Source organism: Ursus americanus, chromosome 25, assembly GCF_024610735.1.
Source record: "Ursus americanus isolate L20-20 chromosome 25, mUrsAme1.1.p, whole genome shotgun sequence".
NCBI classification, from domain to species: Eukaryota; Metazoa; Chordata; class Mammalia; order Carnivora; family Ursidae; genus Ursus; species Ursus americanus.
This window is the reverse complement of record NC_142151.1, coordinates 34,145,965-34,166,281: the sequence shown is the minus strand read 5'-3', so window position 1 is coordinate 34,166,281 and position 20,317 is coordinate 34,145,965. Positions and strand designations below refer to the sequence as shown.

At 37.9% G+C, this 20,317-nt stretch overlaps 1 protein-coding gene across 1 annotated transcript in view; it reads right to left on the bottom strand.

Moving 5' to 3' along the window:
* PDZRN4 (PDZ domain containing ring finger 4) overlaps positions 1 to 20,317 on the bottom strand; it is a 346,930-nt gene that overhangs the window by 101,604 nt on the left and 225,009 nt on the right. The window lies entirely within an intron of this gene.

Genomic DNA, 20,317 nt, shown 5'->3' with positions numbered 1-20,317 from the left:
TGGTCCCTCTTCCCCCGACAACAGAGAGAACAAATGATGTAAGCACGTACTTAAAGGTCACTCTCATGCCTTTAGAGAGAAAGTAGTATAATTCAAGAATAAGACAGTTGTCCATTCACACTCAGTCACTATCTTAGCAGACAAAAAGTAAAAGAAACACAATAACATTCATTTACTCATTTAACAATGAAATGGAACCCAAATGGTTCTAAACAGGCTCTAGTTATCACATATTTTCATTATTACATGCTGACTTTACTCTTTGTAAGAATGATGAGTGAATTCATCAGATGTGTGAATTTAAGAGAAAAATATGTAGGTTAGTACTTGGTTGTTTTTACTTACAAATTCTTATATGTAAACCCTGTAAAATATGTCTTTAATTCCGAAGAGGAAAAGTTTAACAATAGGCAAAAAAAAGCTTACGGAAAAAACCCATGACAACAATTTCAGAATGCATATTGATTGTGCGGATAATGTTCTAAGTGTTCTGATCCCACGTCTAGTGGTGCTTCCCCAGCCACTGTTGAATGAATGACTCCACTGAACTGCATTGTAACCGAAATGGGGAGTAGGCACAGGTGGCCCTTCTGTTCACTTGTATTTGAGTTCTTCTATTTTATGGAATTGACCAACATATGAGAGCCACATTCTATTTTTTCTGGAAGCTAGTGCAGTAAGCCCAGAACTGGGCTAATTCTCTTTGGCATTCAGCTGGACTTCCGCAGAGAGCCAGTTGTATCATCTGTTGAACGTGTTTTGCTCCTCTGTTCATTCCAGACTATGCTGGCATATGAGCACTTGACTATTCTAGTTGAACATGGCTGGTGCTATGGAGTGTGGAGGACAAAGAAACCACTTCTGGAAGTAATTGAATTCTATCCCCATGGTGTCCTTGGAGATGCAAATCCAACCTTCACAACAGATTCACTGTGGAAGTCATGAGAGCCCTGGCTATTCTCTGCGGCCCAGAGCCTGGGTGCCTTCTCTAGGGTAGTGGAGCTCCCAGAATCCCCCTTATGTTTGGCCAGATTGGAGCCTCCTTTTAGATGGAAATGGTGAATCTATATCTTACTAATGTAAGAACTTTAAATACTGGAAGGAAAGTATATTGTCCTCCAATTTATCAGAGACTGTGTCTAAATCCAGGTGCTTTCTGATGATCAATTCAACAGGAGTAGGAAACTAAACCTTGTTTAATGCCAACTGAGTGTGAGTAACCTACCATTTCTGTTTAAAATCAAACATATAACAGTGTACCCTACTATTTATCAAGGGAGTCACATGTTGGAGATAAATGTGGTGATCACCATATAATATTCTCATTCTATGGTTCTATACATCTGCTCTGTATATTGTGCCCTCCAAGGTGCTGTGTGTCCTCACTTGTTGACTTAAGGATTATGTGGTTTATATCCACAATGAATAAGACATTGTACTAGATACTGTGGAAAGAGAAAAATCCAAGACAGGACTCCTTTCAAAGAGATTATAATATAAGGAAAAGCCCCCCCCCCATCTGAATAACATATAACTCAGAGTGTGAAGAACTTCATTATTAGAAATTCATTATACTATACATTATAATGGTGTGGGAAAGTATAGTTGAGGAACTTAGAAAAGGCTTCAGGCCTGGGAGGCATACCTCAGGTTGAAAAAATGTTTTTGGCAGAGATCATGGAATGGGCAACACGCAAAGTAAAGTCTGAAGTCAGTTGCCCAGTCTGTCATTTGTATATTTGAGGGAATTTGGAAATATGGGTTAAGGAGAAGGTAGGTTTGATCAAAGCGCTGAAATCTTAAAGCACTTGCTAATCATAACTGTTTTTGCAATTTTACAGACAAGAGGTATCTAGTAAAGATTTTTGGACATGAAATGATCAAGTTAGCTATTCTTTAGGAATATGTATTTGGCAGTAGGATGGCAAGGAATCATGGGCTGTGCCTATTAACTAGAAGAGATCTCAGGGTACATGACCCCATCCTGGCTGCGAGGTAACTGGGATATGCCCAGTCCTTCTACACTCAGTCTTGTTAGTATCACAGTTGAATTACTGTAATTCTTGTGTTTCCTTATAAGACTATTTCCTTTAAAAAATGACAGAATTACTAACACATAATTGTGTTCATCAATTTTTTATGACATATTCTATCTATTGCAAAAAATTTCATTAATTTTTTTACTTGATTTGGCAAAGTTTGATAATATTTCTGCATTTTTCTCACAGATTGGCTAGGAAAAATTGGAATCTAGGCAGGGGTCATTGTATGCATATCCTTAAATATAGTCTAGGAATTTTTCTGAAGGAATGACTAAGTGATGACCAATTTTTTACCTGGGTAGTTTCATTTGTTTTACTCAGGTAGAGAGATTAGCAGCATCTTGTGACTAATGATCAATGACTTCTAAACCATGTCAATACCTTTTTAGAGTTAAAGCATAATGAAAACTTAATGAAGTCTTCCTGGTACATTAACTTTCTATGAGAAATATACATAAGAAATGCATGCTCAGCAGCTGAGAGGCTCCATGTGAGTTTTATAGGTATTCCTGACTTAACAGTTTAGTTCCACAAACACTGAATATCTATTTTGTTAAAAGCCCTGTATTAAGCAACTCTGTGGGATAGAAAAATGATATATGCAGTGGCTACTTCCCTCAAGGACCTTTTGGTATAGAAGTTAATTTACTTCTATTTAATCCTGAATAGATTTGAAAATCAAGTTTAGAAGCCTACCTCCACTGCTGGTTAGCAGAAAAGATGTACATGGCATGGGCATCTGAGACTGAAGGCAATCGGTGCTATTATCAAAGGCTAACCCTTGGAAGCACAATGTGAGGTTAATGTTGAATGTGAGTGTGGATGACGTTTTAATGAACATCTACTACATGCAAAGGACTCTTCTGTGTGATTTGGGGTGGGGTGGGCAAGTGAAGCAAATATCAAAGAGACAGGTCCTGCTCTAGAGGACAAAGATGACATGTACTCACTGAAAATACAGAGCACCTGCTAAAAGTCCAATAATAGAAGCCCAGATAATATTATGGATTTTTGGAGGAGAATCTATTTATTCTGTTTAAGGCTCTGAGAAGACATCAGAAAGCAGGTGGTATTTAAATTGGGTCTTGAAGGTGAGACAGTGTTTTATAAAGGTAAGGAAACAAGGGAAGGCACATTTCAATCTCACTCCCTGTTTTTGTATGGGTAAAAATCTGGCTAGTACATATCTATACTAAATGTTTGGTGGGATAAGCTCTTACTTGGAAATAATGTGTAGAGAGAGGTGTGGTTGTCGGGAGCCTCCCCTCTGATCTCTTTAGGGAAGTTGTGCCCATATAGTTCAGTGGTTGTTTCTGTACTACTTGTCTTTGTCTGGCTGGCATAAACTGTCTCCCTGTAGCCTTAGTCAAATGCCTGTGGTGTCTCCAAAGGCCAAGGCTCAGGGAAAATGTCCACTTTATTACACAAGAAATTGCAGACCATTGTCCAGTGTAGAGGAGATGCTACACAGCTGTGCCTGAGAAGGGACAGACACAGAAGTAGTAGAGACCCCTGCAGATGAAGGAATCAGGCTGAACAATGTGAAACTCCAGTGAACCCTCAGGATCCACTGTGTTGTTCCTCAGTCCAGCAACGTGGAGGTGTCCACTCGTGACAGATGGACCCATCTCCCCAAACCCATTCACCGCGTGTTACATGTGCACTTTACAGGGGGGCATAACTCTACTCTTTCCCTTCCCACTCAAGAAAGCGTAGCAGAAGGCGAGGGAGCAGCAGTGCAGTTATAGGATAACATTTCCCCCTCTCCCTTCCTCTTTCTCCACCCCCACTCCAACACACACATTTATACAATTACTAGTAACATGTTACTTCAAATACTACACAATTTCTTAGACACATTTGGATATTTAAAAAAAATGCATTCAAGTAGGCTTTAAGAAGACTGGTACAGACAGCTTGCTTCACATTTTTTCTCAAAATAAATCCAAGTGAATTCATCTGTGAACAATTCACTTTCTCCAGACTTGCTTTGTTCAAATTGAACAAGAGAAAAGTTTTGTTTAGGAAATGCCTCTCTATTAAGCTTCGTTTCCAGCCTGTTAACATTTACGCATTAGAGAGTTTGAAATCAGTTAAATATAAGTTTATTTTCATTCACTGAACACTCAGACCTGTTAAAGACTATATTTAACATGTAACATTATAAAAAGTACCAAGTGTATACTTCTACCTATTCCTAACACCTATTTAAAAAGGAGCATATTTATTCAATTGAATAAATTGTCAAAGCGGCAACCAATATATAAATTAAAAGGCAACAGTAAAACACATGTGCTATGCAGGCTATGTTTATGATAGCCTGACAGAAAATGTATAAATAGGGAAAATTCACCACTCATTCACAAGAGCCTAATGAAGCAGAACTAAGATTTCACGCACACTATCTGTCAGGCTGGGAACGTATGCAATTTCTCAATTTCATGCAGAATAGCATTGTTCAAGTCACATCTCTTGGAACAAAGGTCATTTTCCCCCCTTCAGTCAAAACAGTAAAACTGTAATTGTCCCAGAAGTTTTCGTTTTTCTTAAGCTAATGTTAATTTAATGGCTATTCTTTCTCTGTACCCCTGGATGTAGGTAACACCGAGCTGTGCTGTCTACCGAATCAATCTGGTCCATGCATTATGGCATGTGAAGTACACTTAATTGATGTTTATTGCAATGCAAAATGATTTATAGTGTCTAATAAGCATTCACAATTTAGAGCCTTGTTGTTCATAAGAGCTTCTGAAATAACAGAATCTGGGGGTGCATAAGTCTGTTCATAAAGGCTATTAAAAACATTGCATCTCTTTGGCTAGGAATCTGATGCATCTATAGACAGGATGAATAATCCAGCACCAGCTAAATGCTTCTACACTTAAGTCTGGTAATGGCTAATTGAAAGGTTGCAGTGTGTAGGAAGGCTTAAATATGGCCCAGATTTTAGACAAAGGCATGCTTCCAATTTCTGAATGTTCATTTATATTTCCACAAGCTGCATTACTGTGTTGGCCAAAAGAGGCATATGGAGTTTCAACTACTCTCTAAACTGCACATTTTTAACTTGCCCATGGAAACACATTTTAATATTTGTTACATCAGCCTGGATCATATGCCAGGTGTCAAGCCTCTCCTCTAGTACCTTCTCGAGTTGTTTTGAAATGTTGGTATGAAAGATCAGGCTAACAAAGCTCCAGGATATACTAAAGAAAAAAAAAGTAATGAACACAAACACATCGCCTTACTGAAACCTGGACTCTGCTGACAGGATTTCGGGTATCAGATATTTAACACCTTCAAATCAGTGAGCTAAGCTGCCGATATTCGTCTGAGTTTTTGACACCCACTATTCTACAAACCCTTGGAACTCAGGTCTCATGCACAACTCTCCCTTTATTCCTGAACACCTGCTCTTTCATCGCCTATGTTTCTGAACTTAGAGCCACTGTCCTCTCCCCAGTCGATCCCATCAGAAATTTCTCTGCCTCCTTCCTCTCCCTAATCTCCTCCCCTGGAATCAGTTACTGAATCATGATGCTCTGGCCTGGGTTCCTCTCACAGCCACCTTTCCAAGGAAGTTCTGGCTCCTATTCTCAGTTCTTTTGATTTTTCTGTTACCCGCTGGTCTCCTAACCATTCCCACCTGTAGCAGCCTCAGGGGCCACCTTGCGGCGTGCTCAGTCCACCCCCTTCAACGTCTTGATTCAGCCAGGCAACTCCATCTTATGTATTAAAGCTCCTTATTTCATTTGGGGGAAAATGGTTCTATTCCTAAAAACTAGTGCAAACATCATACCTACCTTGCTAATAGTAACTTTCACTCATTTTAGTTAGCCATAGATCTGATCTTGCCACCCCCTTCTCTAAAAACAAAATCATGTGAAGGTTTCTAACTGCACATTGAGGAAAATTCACTCTCTTCAAGATGCCGCAATCTCTTACAATCTGCTCCTGTCTTACTTTTTGGTCACTTACTCTTTTGCCTTCCCCAAAGCCCCTATGTTCCACCCACACCAGACCCACACACTTGAGATTCCCCAAATTCTGATCCTTCACTTTCACTGTCTTTATGGCCAGAATGCCATGCCCCCATCTGGCTGCTCAATGCTCAGCTCGAATGGCATGTTCTTCATGAGGTTTTATTTTTGCTTCTGTGTCTGGTGTGGCTCCCTTAGTTACAATTCCCCTCCTTTTCCTGGTCATCAGTTGCATTTTGTCTCACTATAATGACTTATCTTAAGAATGTTTAGCCCCTGGAGGGTCCAGGTCCTGTCTTATTTACCTCTGGAGCCCCACTATATTAGCAGTCTTGCACCTAGAATGCACTCGAAATCTGTGTTGAATTTAATTGGATGGGTACTATCAACCACTGGGTTAATTTACTACTCATATTACCAAATAGTCACTAATGTATCCAATTATTTATAAGAGCTACATTTGAACATATGCCATGTTTTTGATTTTGGTACAATGAAAAGAAGCATTAATGGATAAAGTCTTAGTTTCCTGGGGATTGTAGTTATAATCACATGATTCAAATGCATACAATAATCCATCCATTTTATTTTATTGTAGCTTAAAATGGGGTGGGGGATGGGAGGAGAAAGAGATTATTTATTGCTCCATGACTTGAAAGTTCTTTTGTTATAAAGGTAGAGGAAGTTTATTTTTTTATTTTTTAAAGATTTTATTTATTTATTTGACAGACAGAGAGACAGCCAGCGAGAGAGGAAACACAAGCAGGGGGAGTGGGAGAGGAAGAAGCAGGCTCCCAGCGGAGGAGCCTGATTGGGGCTGGATCCTAGGACTCTGGGATCACACCCTGAGCTGAAGGCAGACGCTTAACGACTGAGCCACCCAGGCGCCCCAAGGTAGAGGAAGTTTATTTATTTAAAATTTTTAAAGATTTTATTTATATATTTGAGAGAGAGAGAGGAAGAATGAGCTGAGCCAGGGGATGGGGAGGGCAGAGGGAGAAGGAGAAGCAGACTCCCCACTGAGCAAGGCTCAATCCCAGGAACCCGAGATCATGACCTGAGCCCAAGGCAGATGCTTAATCAACTGAGCCACCCAGGTGCCCCAAGGTAAAGGAAGCTTAAATGTTTATCTTAGTATTCCTTAGAAATATTGAAAACAAAATCTTTAGAATTCAAGCAATTTTTCCTCTATGAAGTTAATGCTGCTTAATGCACTTCTATTCCACTTTTAAAAGGATCAGTAGCAAAATGCATTTTGGAAAAATGCAGCCAGTACTTTTGAGATGAGCTGTTTTTCTGAAAAATAGTAACTGCAGATGTACAACTTGTGCCGAAGTTAAACTTTCGTGAAGGATGCAGGATAACTCAATTACATAGTGTTTATGTCAGATTCAAATTAATCAATTTCCACACTACTTGGAGGGTCTACCTTTTGCCTGACAGTGGACTAGGTGCCATGGGAACAATAGAGAATTAAAAGATAAAGGAAAACAATATTTTCGTCTGTGAATAATTAGACATGGATCCAATAAAGAGAATGAGACAATATACAGTATAATCAGATGCCAAAGGGTTTAGCACAGATAAAGGCTCATCTGTATTCAAGGCAAACAACTCCTACTCTAGGCTTCTCTCTTTCTGGAACAGGCACCACCGTCAGCCACACGCCAAGGCTCTGCCTTCTACTTTGGCCCTCGCCTTCAAAATTAGTATCAAGAAGTAGTAATTCTCAACTCTTTCTTTTAAATTTCTCTCACTTTCTTCTTTTTATCTTGGGTCCCGCTGTCCTACTGTCCGAAGCATGTATCTCCTCGCTTCTACATACTTTCCTAATTGTACTCTTAAATTTGCGGGCACCTCTCCTGCTCACATGATCCAGTGACTGTTCACTGTCTAGTTAATCCAGTTCAAACAATGGTCATCATATTCCAAAGAGCCTCAGCAAGGTGTCTCCATTCATTCGTTCATTCATTCATTCTCTCATTCATTTAGTCAATCAACATTTATTTTTTTTATACTTATTCTATGCCAGATTTTCTTCTAGGAACTAGGGATATTACTATTTTCTACTGAAACATTTATTTTATTAATATGGAATGAATCCAGAAATTGGTTCACTTACAGGCTGTGTAATCTTGGGTTATTCTCTCACCCCTCCAACCTGAGCTGGTTTCCTTCTTATAAAGGGGGGACACAATTCTCCCTGTCCAACTTAGGTTACAGAATTTCTGGGAAAAGTAAAGATATAGGGCACGGTGGGGGGGGGGGGGCGTGGATTTTGAAAATCTTTTGCAATCCCCGAAGTCCTGAAAAGAATTCAGTCAACTAGTAGGGAAGAGAAACTTGTTCCAAATGAGGTGACTATGGAAAGCTTTCAGCATTCAGTGTTCTCTGAGCTAGGTGGTGGACCTTGTCCTGTAGACAGTGGGAGATCTGTCACTAGACACTTCTGAGCAAAGAAGCCAGAAGAACAGCATACTGGCCACAGGGCGGAAAATGGCTTGAAGTAGAGAGACCGGAAGCAAGGAGACAGGTCAGGAGTGGCAAGAAAATGTGGGTTCAATAAATCCAGAAGACTGGTAGTAAAGGAAAGGAGGGATGGAGGTAAAAGAAACATGGCAGAGGAGGAGTCCCAGGATTTGACAGCTTGGATGTGGCGGCTGGGAGAACAGGACGAGGGGCACAGATGAGTAGATGGTGACTCACAAATTAGGATTTGAAGGGAATGATCAGCTTGTGATCTCTTTCCCAGGGAAAAAGAGCACGTTTATATCTGAAGGAGATGGATTTACTATTGAATGGTGAGTGTGAGTTGCATGTATTGAGATAAATACCAAATTCCTATAAAATAATAATCATAAAACAGAAAGTATTATTAGAACCAAAACGGACTAATAAGGTCTTTGAAGAAATAGTACTTCAAAAATATTTCTCAGATTAATGTATGTGTTGTATGAGAGAATCCTAAGATTGGGGAAGAGTGTGAAAGGAGGTTCAATACAAAGTGTTTCCCTAATTATACTGTTACTAATATCATTTTATTATTTTATTTATTTTTGCTGTTACAGTTGAAAAGGAACTGTTTTTCTCAGAATGCCCCAACTGATTATAATTTTTTGAGGTCTAGAAATACAACTCTTGTATTTGGATGAAAATGAATTCATTCTTTATTCCCACTGCTACAGGATAGTGACCCAGATTTCAGGCTTTCAAGATCTGTAAGTTATAAAATGGCAAAACTGTTTTTTTCTGTGAAATTTTAGTGCCAGGAATACTTACTGAATACTGTTATGTAAGGAGTGTTCCAGTTTCCAAGACTCCTCTTTGCAGGTTATTCCGCGCAATTTGCATTTTTATGCTTGTTTTCTGAACTTATGTTTTATTTCAATTCTTAAAGAAGCATTTCATATTTAAACAAAATCCCTCCCTCAAGAAAAATCCACAAGGGATTTAATAAATGCTAGCATAGAATAAAAAATGGATATGATTCCTTAAGAATGTCTACACCTGCACTATTCAATATAGTAGCCGCTAACCACATGTGACTATTGAAATTTAAATTAGGTAAAATTAATAAAATCAGAAATTCATTTCCTGAGGTACACAAGCCACATTGTAACCAATCAATACCCACTTGTGGCAAGTGGCTACTGTAGTCAACAACACACACATAGAACATTTCCATCAACATAGAAATTTCTACTGGATAGTATTAGTCGAGACCATTGTTTACATAAATGAAAGGCATGATTGCAGTCTGATTAGCTCCGTTTGCTCCACAGTTGGTCCAACTATTTGTATAGCACATGATAATTAATATTGCTGAAAATGGAGATCAGCTAGGCCACATCTAATTTGACAGCTGTTCACAGATAGACTCCTGTGGTCAAAGTCCCGGAATAGCTCCTGCCATTCTTGGGACCAAATCAATATGCAAGAATATATTTTTTTACTTTCCTGGTTCTAAGGGGACCATATTATCCATAGCACCCAAATTATTCCCTAGAGCTGTGGGCAATCAGATTCTCTCAAGGGACTTTCAGCATAATTTATTTCATATTATTTAGTCAAATTTCATTTTTAATTGTATTTTAAAAAATATGAATCTCTCCTGTTGCTTAAGAAGGAAGTACACTGCGTCGTCTAACTCAAATGTAGGAACATGAGGGGGAATGAGGTGTAGGGGCCAAAACCTGGTAACTGAGAGTGGGCAGGTTTCTCCCTCTCGCCACATTAAATATTGTAATTAAACAAATGTTTTGTGAGCACTGCAGAAATATTTTGTTGTTCTGTAATTTGTTGAACACCAAGATAATGTTCAATAGATCCAAGAAAAACCTAAAAAGATTGGGCCTTCCAAAATCACTATTGTTTTGGCTTCAGTTTACAATAATGGTCAATTTAATTACTGGCTATCACAGAACATAAAATGAGCCATTATGATAGCTTATTAGATGGGAAAAAAGAGTCTAACATGGAAGGCATCTGATTTAATTGATTCTAGTACTGAGGATTCACAAAAATAACTCCTGACTATAAACAATGTTACGGCCATTAAATTCATCTTAAAAGATCAAACATTTCAGAAGGAGGTTGAATTTTAAAGCATACTGAATAATGGGCTCTTATAAATAGGAGACTCTGTTTAGTAAAACTAGCTAATTAAAGCACTTAATAAATGGGGGGAAACCCACCACTCTAAATCTCTTGTTGGTACTAGAGAATTCTCATTTGCTCTTTCAGAGAAGTAATCAATTGAAGGGCACATTTTTCTTCCCTTTGTTCTTTTCCATCAATTTTAATGGGTACAGAACATCAGTCACACAAAATGTAATGGGACAAGAAGATGGATGAGTACATTTGAAGCCACTAGTCACAGGACAGAAAACATCCTGATGAGGCGACCGTGGCAGGCAGAGTTCAACAATATGGCCTGGACAATATTTAGTAAGTGAAACTACGTTGCTACATGATTTCATATTAGCACTCAGCAAAATCAATCTCCAGACACAATTTATCACATTTCTATAGGTCAGACTTTCAAAGTCACATTCTCAAAATATGCTTCAATGACACTCTTAATTCTAGAAAATGATTTAATCTAGCAACAAAGTGGGTAAAGAGGAGAACAATCTAACCTTAAGGAACCTGACCTTGTCCTAAAAGTGATTAAAACTCCTTAGAAGAGGGAGTTTTATGATAGCCTAGAAATTATGTCCACATATCACAAGATGAATTGGTGGCTGTGGAGGCTGCTTGCCGCACACGGAAACCGCCCCCTTCAGGACCGAGGCACTCACTCTCCCAGCGCTGTGGGGACACTGGGTGCTACAGCCTCACAGCTTTGTCCTGCCCTGGCAACCGGGTTCAGCCAAAGCAAACTGTCTTGTTCAAAGCTACGCCGGCTCCCCAGGGGCCACCACATCCAAAGATTCCCCAGTGCAGGAGTGCAAAGCATGGTGGGTTTGCCCCACCTAAGAACAACTCCCAGGGGCCATCCCAGCTTTCTCCCATCCCCTGCCATTAGCTGAGGTCTCTTTTGAGACTGTATCACAAGCTCTGCCTTCACTTCCACACAGGTGTGGTTCCCAGAGACAACTAACTCTCCCAGCACCTCTCAAGCAAATGTCTCTCTCTGAGCCTCTTTCCCAGACCACAAAAACTAAGACAGAATATAGATACAAAGAGCCATTTTTCTTCACAGAAAATTAAGATAATTTAAATACTGGCTGAATGAAATGACCACAGATATTGAGGTTCACAATTGGGGTAAGTAACATACTATTATTTTGTTAGGACTGACACAAAAAGATGTTTTCTATATAACCTAAAATTTAAAGCATATTACATTTAATACTTTAAATGTAGTTTGAGTCTAGTGGGCCTCTATATCCTTGTGCAATCCCACAACTAGTCAAAGCCTATTAATGCACTCAGGGGCTAAGGTACTATTTGCTTGACCTGTCAGCTTCCTTTTTGAGGAATTCAAGGCAACATTAGGCATCCTATGACTGCCCATTGGTCCCCACTTATGAATACTATGATATTATTAATAATATGTAAGTAGATATTTCCCTAAGGTCCTGTTAGCCATTTGTTTCATATGCACCTTCTAAAAGCAATAATTTATAACAGGATATTAAAAAAGGAAACTAAACCTATTTGAAAAATATCAACAGAAGATTCGACATCTCAAATTAATAAGTGTTTTCCCCTCTCTCAGGATTTTCTATGATCTATGAAACAGAGATAATACTGGCCGGAAAGCTGTGAATACTTCAAAGCCATCAAAGCAAACTTCAAAGTGAGGGGCCAGTTTTAAAATGATTTTCTGGTTGTTGTGCAAGGTGAGAACCAGGTATTTATGGTGGGAGAAAGAAGAGGAAAGCACTGGGGAGCCATCGTTAGCACATTGATAATATTGTTGCTGGGAGCACTCAGTGATACCAACAGGTCATGTCCATCAATCACAGATAAACTGTCAATTAGTTAGAAGATGATAATCCATCAAGAAGATCATTTCATGAATGTGATCTTGGAATGTGATCTGGAAATTGCTGGGGAGGCTATTTATCTCTACCCATTGCTCTAAATGCTATTATCACTGCTGTTTTTAATCAGTTATGAAACCACAATTTCATTTTCCTGAAATCTAGGACCTAGTTACTTTGTTTTCAAGAGATGGAATGACAATATAAAAGATCTGTAAGGCCACTTCTTTATATTAATATTTAATGTAGTTCTAACAACTTTTTAGAATGGTTAGTATCCAAATGGATCCCACAAACCTGAAAATGAATTGACAGTCACAGACTCCACTTAAATATACTGTGAATAATCTGTGCATATGAACATCATGGAAATGAATCTGTAATTTTTATACATTTGCTAAGGTTATGGGTATTTATTGGTGACATTCTATTTCGGAAGATGGAAATGGAAAAGACTAAATTAAGCCATCAAGTCTACACCAATTCAGGAGATCCTTCTAAGACATTTTGGTCTAAATTTCACATCCCGTGAAATATGAGTATATTACATGCAATATTGTCACCGTCTCCCTTTCTCTCAATTCTACTAACTGCATTAAACATAATACGGCACAATTCTGAAAAGCTTTCAAAATTTTTACTTAATTTTTACAAATTCCTGAAGGTTGAATGATTGGCCCTCAGGTAGAGACACCCCCCTTTTATATAATTCTAAAATGGCCATTACAAGTAAGACAGTAAACATATCCTCCCTTCTTGCCTCCGTCTTCAGATTACCCTAGAATCTGGATAAGATTCTGTTTGACACGGAGTGCCCGAGCATTTTGTCATGGTTCAGAACTAATGTTTATGGGAATGAGAAATTAATCCTGATTTGAAAAGAACTTTTTCAAATTGAGAAACTTAACTTCTCCCCTCTGTGAATTTTCTATCTCGAGTTACCTGTGGGTCACTGAGTTAGATAGTTCCTTGCAAAGCTTCACTGATATTGGGTATATGAGGGGGATTAGCTTTACTCTCATTATATCCCTCATGGCTCAAAGAATATCCTAGCTTTAATAAGTAATAATGAATAATGAGTAAAATAAATATGGTTTTTGAATTATGGGGAAAATATTTTTAGTATATTATTGAACTGGACTAGGTTTTATTTAGAGCTTAAGGTTTTAAAAATGATTTTTATGTTTTTTTTAGGCTACTCTTTACTTTATATGATCTTAATTGGGATATCTGCACTTGGAGAAGTTTTCATTTTAGTGCTAGAGTAATTATGAAACCCAAAGACATCATCATCAAGGAAAATTCAGGCATTTTCCAGCACATTTTACAATCATCACCTTGAATTCTTTTTATACTAAGGAGGAATGTATGTAAAATGAATAGTTTAATAATTTTGCTATACGGTACTCTGTCAGTGATGGATATAAATCACGTAAAATAAAAATAAGTATGTATTCAGCCATTTTTACATAAAATAGCTAATTCAATTTTACAGCATAGAAGGCAGCAAATTTAGAAACATGACAGTTACTAACTCAATAACTGATTCATTTAATCACACACAGAACACTGCTTTGCTCTATACAATGTATATATAACATTCTAAGTACTTTAATTTTCATCTATGTTACAGCAGATCATCACTATGACATCTCATGATACTTTGTTCTTCTCGCTCAACTAATATTGCACCTTGCACTATAGCTACCTGGGAATAAGGGTACTCCCAGACAGTAAACACCTTGAGGGTAGAGATTCCACCTTATTCAGGTTTTGTGTAGCCTTCAACATATTGCTCTGGACACAGAATGCATTTAGCATTTAGTCATTCATCTTTTCCTCAAGAACCATTCATATGGGCACTGGATTAGATTGAAGACAGGGTTTTTGCCCGCCAGAGAGATTCAGAGACCAGTGAAAATCATAAGCAAGTTAACTAAGAAATAATACTATTTGGTACATGTTATGACAGAGATGAGCACTGGGTACCTTGGGAAGAAAAAAGAGGGGGTCTGCTCAAGTTCAGGGACTCTGAGAAGATGGGAAAGGTAATACCTGACCCAAGCTTTCAGGAGGTCTACAACTTAAGTGAGCTGAAGAACAACGGGGAAATTCTAGGAAGCAACAATGGCTAGGTTTATTGGCTGGTGTGACAGCTGAGAAATGAAAGTTCTATCATTATCCATCATGACTGGAGACTTTGAGATAAGAACCTGATATGCTGGGTCCACTTGGGTAATAAAATCCTCAGTTTGGGAGAAGGGGTCAAGGAACGGGAGTACAGTAAGGGTGCAGGAAGGGCCAATGGTGTTTGTTTTGAGAAAAGCAATGACCGAGTTTCCTCAATTCTAAGACGCAAAGTTCTCCCCCATATCTTCTTGTTTCTGAATTTGGGATGCAGCTTGCAATCAATATGCATATTAAAGGTGGTAGCTTGTCAACCCTGCATGCCCCCAGCTGTTCTTAAATTTGATGATGAACCTTACAATTACAATACCTTAAAATAGATGACATCTTCAAAATCAAGAAAATGCAGAATGTGTAGTCTCTTGAGTTATTTTGTTTTCAATGAAAACTCAGTGAATACTGGAGACAATAATAAATTGAGATTTCTTTTGTGAATGCAGTTGTAGTTAAACATCCCCCACCCCCACACCTGCTATTATTCCTTGAGTCAATTGTTTTAAATACCTGCTCTTTTCCAGGCACTATAGGATACAATAGAGTCATGGAGATGGAGAAAAGCTAAATATAAATCCAGAAGCATTTGACTGTATTTCAAATTGTGAGGCACCATTGAATAAGAGCATTGGGAAGAGTAACTTCTCTTGTTTTGGGTTCAGAGAGGGCTTCCCAGATAGCAAACCCTGACTTGAGTCACAAGGGATTAAGGTTTTTTATATGCATGGGGATGTGAAAAACACTCTAGGCAAAAAGGACATTACATCAAAAGGCAAAGAGATGGGAAAAAACACATTGTTTTCATATAAGAAATTACAGTTTGGTTTGGCTAAAATTTGAACTGTTAGGAGAGTATAAGGAGAGATAGCAGATTGAGAAAGATTTTTCATGCCAGGTATGGATTTATGGAAAAATGGGGAAAGACTTTCAGGCTTTCAAAAGTGGGAGCGACAAGCCTCTTTCCCATACTGATGGTTCTCATAGGTGAGATATTTGATTTAAGTGGAAAAGAGGTAGTAGAAGGACTTATTTCTCTTCCTTATAATAAAAAGGGCATCTCTGTAGACCCTTACAAGGAAAACTATAAATAGGATCTATTATTTCCCTTCCTTTCCTCCTTCTCTTTCACTTCTTCCTTTATCAGATATTTATTGCGAGGCTACTCTGGGCTAGGTACTCAGTATTTTGGATCAGTTCAGTGGATAAATATGGAAAGCTCAAGGGGAGAGATATTTGGTATTTATAATAAAATGAACATGGACTTTGGCATCAGGCAGGTCCTGATTTGAATTCCAGGTGCTCATTTGCTGACAATATGAATCTGTCACTTGATTATGCTGTGCCTCAGTGTTCTCATTCGTAAAATGGGGACAGTATTACCTACTTTACAAGGTCACTATTGGACTGAAATGAGATCATAATCTCAAAAGTTACCATTTATGGCATTCCTGTAATGGGTTATGCTCTTTGAATGTATGATCTCATTTAATCCCCAACAACACACTTCAAGGTTGATACTAATCAATTAAACAGTTATAGGAAATTATGTAATTAACTCAGAGAGGTAATGAGTGGTGTTCTTGCTCAATTCCAAAGCTTGTGTTCTTTCTTCTACGCACAGTGCCTCTCCTATGCACCACATTGTGCTTGGTATTTATCACACACTCATCAAACAGTAACACCCCATGTGCCAACTGAGTAAAACATTTTCACTATTTTTCATGTTGTCTTAACACGGAGATTCAGTTGCATAAGCAAAACCAACTTCAAACATGATAAACATGAGTCATGAAGGAAACACAGAGCATACTTAGGGAATGAATGGTAAAATCTATCCACTATGCATCAACTCAACAAGCTATGCTCTTTTTTTTCTTTCTAATTATATTGATATATATTTATAAAAACATTTAAAATCATATATGAGGTTTTAAATTAACATATTAAATAATAAATCTTAAGAATTACTCAAATTTGAAGTCACACTGAGTGCAAACAATATTTCTACATATCTGCAAACAACTGTGATGTTATAGAATACGTGCACTTCTTTCATTGAGGAATAGTTGACAAGCACAATATTACATTAATTTCAAGTGTTACAACATAGTGATTTCACAAGTCTATACTTAATGCTACGGTCACAGCAAACATAGCTACCTTTAGTCACCATGAAACACTATTACAATACCATTGACTATATTCCTGATGCTGTACCTTTTATCCTCATGAGTTATTCATTCAATAACCGGAAGCCTGTATCTCCCTCTACCCTCCACTCATTTTGCTCATCCTACTCCCTTCCCCTCTGGCAACCATCAAGTTTGTTCCCTGTATTTATGGGTCTATTTCTGCTTTTTGTTTGTTTGTTTTGTTATTTTAAATTCCACACTACAAGTGAAACCATGGCTGTGCTCTTTTAAATATAGTGCCAAGCAAAAAATACTTTCACATATTCTATCATTTAAGTTGACTTCAGACACTCTCTTTGATTGTATCCTTAGGGTGTACAATGCCCTGCAGTGAGGATGACACCAAGTCCATTCATTTTTGCTTGGAGATCAAGACACTCAACTATCCTCATCCCATATCCTGCTTTAGCCAGGCTGTTCTTCCCACATTCCCCCAAGTATGTCTTACTAGTCATATTCTATGACTTCGCTTTTATAATACATGCTGGATACCAAACATACTACCTTTAACTATGAATGGATATATGATAATTATGCTGAATTAAAAAATGAACTTTGGCTCCTAACCTAAGCCATTCGAAATAAGAACCATTGCTAAGCTGTTACATGAAGACCCTTAGGTTACCCTTACAGGGTAAGAGTAAAGGACAGAACTGTCCTTTCTCTACAATATCCATGGTGCTAGGGTCATAAATTTCCTCATTTGTTTTCTAATTGCTTCACTATAATACACCTTGAAGACTGGCCTCTTGTGCTTCTATTGTCTTTTCTCTTGCTATCTAGCATAGTACTGAGCACAAAGCGGGTCCAGAGTAATTACTTGTGGTTATTTAGTGAGAAATATTCTTTCCCAAACTTTCCTTTATTTAAAAAATATTCATATCTGAATTCTACCATGATTCAATTACAGGAAAAATTACTATCACTGATTACAATAGTGGTCTTTCATCTGTGGATTTATTATTTTTAAAGCAACAGTAAGTATTTTAGAAATTCTCTTTGTTCACAAATCCTTGAAAGAGTTGTGTTGTTTTAATAAAGGTACCTGAAACAGATGCTTAAGAGGTTTGGAAGTGAGAGGTTAGTTCAGAAAAATCTAATTTCCACTGAGATGAGAGCAAGTTCCTAAAAAAAAAAAAAAAAATCCTACAGTATTTCTAAAAAGCTACATAAAGCAGAAGTGTGTGTGTGTGGGGAATGCTTCACTAGGACCCAAACAACCATAAAGCAAGATTTACAGCTTGTTACAGAATGGCACAAATTAGCAATTAGATGTTATATGTTGAAACACAGGAGAATATGGGGTTGCTACCTTTTAAGCTTTTTGTTGAGGAAACAATGAACTTTTCATAATAACCCTTTTAAGCTGTTACTCCACATTGATATTGATAGAAGTAAAAAAGAAGAAATGAATACAGCTGGATGGGAGATGGAGATGGGACAGGTTATATTGATGACTTTGGAACCGTTGCATTTAGATACGAAAATCACAGCTGCACTTGAATTATCTAGACTTCTAAATCTGAAGAAGACAAAATTACTACCCCGTGATACCTAAATCCTAATTTCCACTGAGTAATTTACTAAGAGTAATACCTAAAATTCTTATAGTGTGTGCCCTTGGATGGATCATGGGGGTAAACAGTGCCTACAAAAGACTAGGTGTTTGAGGCAGATCCTGTTCTGGGCACCCTGCTCACCTTTTCTCCACAAATTACAAATGTTTCCAAGACAGTGATCCTTCCCAGAACTACAGTTCAGGGACTCTTCTTGAATACCTAGTGATTTAACTTTTGTGCTTTTCTTAATAATTTATTAAGATTAACTGAATACCTATTAAATGACTTGTGAAAATTCAATATATGAAAATCCACTTTTATAAAATGAATGTACCGGACAGTGATTGGTTGTTTTGGAAGGATTTTTCCCTATCAATCTTCAGAAACAGTTCGTCTTGTAAAGTTCAGGAACCACTGTTTGCTAAAGATATGTGGCTCATTTGTTACTGTCTAACATGATTGGTAATGAATAACAAATGTGCATATGTTAAGTAATTATGTAAATAGGATCATGTATTTTAGAAATATTTTCAACAAAAACAGGAATTAAAGAATTTGTTAATCAGATTATCCTACTTAACCAGCAAATTGAGTTGAAGAGTCAGATATCTCAGTCTATCTATTAGCTATGTTTTCAGCAACATGTGCTCTTGCATATAATATAGAATCAGTGAAAATGTTTTCCTACAGCATTTCATCTAAATAGAAAGGCAATTAGAGATGGTTGACCTTTTCCTGGTTCTATATCAATTCAATAAGTGGTGAGAGTATGGAGAAATTAAACGTAGACATTTTAATATGTGATATTCTGATCCTTCCAGTAGGGAAAGGCACTTCCTTACTAAAATAACCTACATTAATTATAATCATTAAAACTATTTACTTTTATAACAGGCCTTTTGCATGTTGAAAATACTCTAACATTTAAGGTTTTCTTCAAAAGTCTTGGATAAGGAAGATTCTAGCTAACTGGACATGTTTTATTTCTTAATCACTATATTATCATCACTATCTGAATAACATGACTCAATATGTGAAATCACTTGATCTTATTTTTGAAAGTAAAAGTAAAGATGACTTTCATTTTTAACATTCCCAATATTAAGTAATTTTATATATTTTTTAAAAGGCTAAGAAAATCTATACTCCAAGTTACTTAGCAGTAACTCCATTTTGGATCATCTGCCTTATCTCAGAGAAACTTCTTGGGGGTACAGCAGAACCCTTCTTTGAAGCCATTGCTTACTGGATTTTGTCCACATTTCTGTCCTGCAATGCTCTGTAATCATTGTCACTGACCTCTGTCCAGGTTAGGCTCTCCAGGAAGCCAACTCTGAGAGTTAAATAGTGTGCAAGATGTTTGCTAAGGAGTGTTGCCCTTGTGGAAGGGAAAAGAAGGCAGCAGGAGTGGGCAGGCAGAAGGAGAAATGAACTAGAATGCAGTGCTCAGTTGCAGGGAGCTCTAGAGCTGGGATTACCCTCTCCCCCCATCCCGGAGTGTCCCAATCCAGGCTAAGACGGCCAGGTGCTATATACTTGCATCAGTCTGTCACTGGAGGGGGGCCTCCTGGGAGGGGAATAACCTTGAGTGAGGAACTCTCTGCAGCTAAAATAATCCCTGAAGGGGCTGACGGTTGAAGTTTTTCATTGACGACGATCTGAGCAGCTGGGGTAACAAGTCCTTCCTGAAGAGGGACCTGGGTAGCACATGATGTGTTTTCAAATTCAAAGAGGCTACAGTTCTCATACTTTCCAGTGTGTTTGACCACAGTGGCCACTCCTTTCTAAAACTCTGCTCTTGGCTTACCCCACAACTTTCTGCTCAGTCTCCTTCTGGCTCTATAACAATTTCACTTTTTCTCCTTTTCTTCT